Here is a 2,874-nt window from a genome sequence, read left to right as displayed (position 1 = left end):
TTTAGTCTCAGATTTATTAGATAAAGATGGTGATTTCATTAAGTTTGAACATATCTGCAATGAACACATTTAGTTAAGATATACCTTTTACTCATTATGAAGGGCTTAAGAAAGCAATACTGAGATCTTGGCCAAATGCTCGACATCTGACATTAAACCAAACCTTAAAACCCTATCAGTTCATAGCTATTAGAATATTAATTATAGATTTTTAAAAAAAAAGGATCTAGAGAACTATATACGATTATCTTAGTAACGTAAAAGAATATATACCAATATGTGAATCAAAATGGGAACTTGACCTAGATCAACTATCTACATTTAATTGGAAAAAAGTACATATATAGAAATGTAACGCTTACCACTAAAGACACTGGGCTGATATGGTTTACATACAGAATAATACACCGAATTATAGGTACATGTACGAATAATTATCTGCATAAGATAAAAAATTTAGATAACAAGGTTTGCTCCATCTGTCCGGTAGAACCAGAAACCATTATACATATATTTGTTTACTGTCCATTTGTTGCCAGAATTTGGTCAGGCCTACCTTTTTGGATATTACAAAAGACAGGGAAAAGAGTGCAATTTGATTCACAAACAATAATATTTGGCCTATTGACTGAACATGAAAATATTATTAATCTTATTACTATGTTGGTCAAGAGATGTATATTTTCATTCTCTCGGAAAGGTTTATCTTTCACGTTTAATGATATTTTAGCATATTTACAATTATACTATCCACATGAAAAAAGTCTTTTAAAAAACACAAATGTCTTTATGAAAAGGTGGTCAAAATGGAAATATCTGTTTGAATAACTTCATTTTTCAAATGATTCAATTGCTGTTATTTCAAAATGCTACTTATGTTATTATTCTTCCCAACTGTGTGAATGTAAGGATGAAAGTTAAATTGTATGTTTATTTATATTATGAAAAGCTATTGAAATATGTTTGATTTTTTTTTTTTATTCTTTTTATGAGAAATTAAAGACACGTCTGTTCATCTTTGTTCCAACATCATATATAAATTTCAGTTTTCTAGAATCTGTAAAATCTATTCCAAGTGATTGAATGTAACGATTAACGAACAGTGATCCATTTCATATAAGTTCTGTAAAAGATTCAAAATTGAGATTAGGGCATGGAGACAGACCCCTGGAAACATAGGAGATGGGATCAAGTGTCTATGGTCGGTTACATGTCACTTGTCATACATGTATGACTAAGAAAAAGACAAATCATGATAAAGTCTAAATCGGGGTATGTCCATCATAATTACATGTAATTCCCCCCTAATGCATGGTAGAAGGTCGTATTTCTTCGTTACTTTTAGAAACAGATGACTGTCGAACTGCTCATAACTTTGGGGAATTCATGTACAAAAACTTACATTTAACAGAATATGTTTACCTTCACTGAATCGTTTCTCTTATATTTCTTTTCAAATTGATATTGCTTTCATCATAGACATTGAATACATGTTTGTTACAAACTAGTTTAGTACCAACTATCTGCGTAATCATTACAAAATATGCAGAGCGTCGTCAAGTTCTATGCTTTTGATAGGAACCTACGTACATGTACGCCTTGAAACGAGTATCGCATAATACTTCAAATTAATATAATGATGATGATAATAAAATCGATACTTTATTGCAAGAACGTGTTTTGTACACACATGCACATGTACTAAACCTATCGGAACGAAAAGAATATTATTTAATGAATCGGTTGTCTGAATTTTCCGGAGAAAAAAATTAGCAGAGCGTGGTTTCGATCCACGGACCTCTGGGTTATGGGCCCAGCACGCTTCCACTGCGCCACTCTGCTTGTATCTGTAGATATTTAGGGCTATACTATTAGTATGTTTTCCCATTAGAAATCTAAATGGTATATTGCATCAGGCAATTCATATTTAGAGTTACCTCGCTTGTGTAGTATTGAAAGTGGACATAAAATGTACATGTTTACCGTGTACATGTACCTCTGACAAAATTTTTATTGATTGAGGTTTTACGCCGTTTTGGCAATATTTCAGCCATTTTACGGCGGATAACTAATTGAACTATGTTTGGCTGTGAGTGTTTGAGCGTGAGCCATTTTTTTTCAAACTTCAGGGAAACTATTTTTTGCGTGCCAAGGGGAGTGTGATCCTTGACACGGGACACCCTTTAACGTCCCATACGACGGACAAGAAAGTTAAAAATACAGAAACAAGTTTTAAAGAATTATTTTGCGTACGGTATATAAACAGTTGTATTATGAAAGTTTTAAATTTTTTGTTGTTATAGGTTTATAATTATATATATATTTATAAAAGTGACAGTGAAACACGTGTGTTTGTTTTGTATTCGGTGTGGGTGTTTTGGGTATCGGTAGATCGATTGGCTATTTTTGAAAAGTGTTTACGGGTGAATAGGGTGAGTCCGTGCTACGCATGAGGTAGCCACGTATAAGGTAGAATCTCGGGCGTTTTCAAATCATTCGAAGTTCGCTGCTACTTTGCAACAGACTACCCCCATCCCTCCCAGTATTGATGCATATCGTTTTAACTTTAACTTTAAGAATTGTTGATTTACTTGTTCTATTTTCTTTCGTAGAACGGGTTTTTTGAAGTCAAATGAAAGATTGGTTTTGTACATATGTATTTATTAAAAAAGTCTGTTGCACTAGTGCATGCGAGCTCATCCTACATACAGGTGTTTGTATTTTATTTTATAAATGATTTATGTTCGGTTGAACTGGTGAATAAGAACATAATGTACAAATGTAGCTAGTGATGATAGTGTAACAGGAAGGGAGAAAATGCAACGGACCAGACCGGGATTCGAACCCGGGCCCCCTTAATTCTCTAGTCAGGTG

General features: G+C 33.3%; 1 non-coding gene across 1 annotated transcript; it reads right to left on the bottom strand.

The window, feature by feature from the left end:
- Window positions 1-1,770: 1,770 nt before the first annotated feature.
- Trnam-cau (transfer RNA methionine (anticodon CAU)) lies at window positions 1,771-1,842 on the bottom strand. The gene has a single exon. It is a non-coding gene; the product is annotated as a tRNA-Met (tRNA).
- Window positions 1,843-2,874: the final 1,032 nt, after the last annotated feature.

The sequence above is a fragment of the Ostrea edulis genome, chromosome 6, assembly GCF_947568905.1.
Source record: "Ostrea edulis chromosome 6, xbOstEdul1.1, whole genome shotgun sequence".
In the NCBI taxonomy this organism is placed as follows: Eukaryota; Metazoa; Mollusca; class Bivalvia; order Ostreida; family Ostreidae; genus Ostrea; species Ostrea edulis.
Note: the sequence above shows the minus strand (reverse complement) of the source record. Positions and strands in the feature narration are given on the sequence as shown.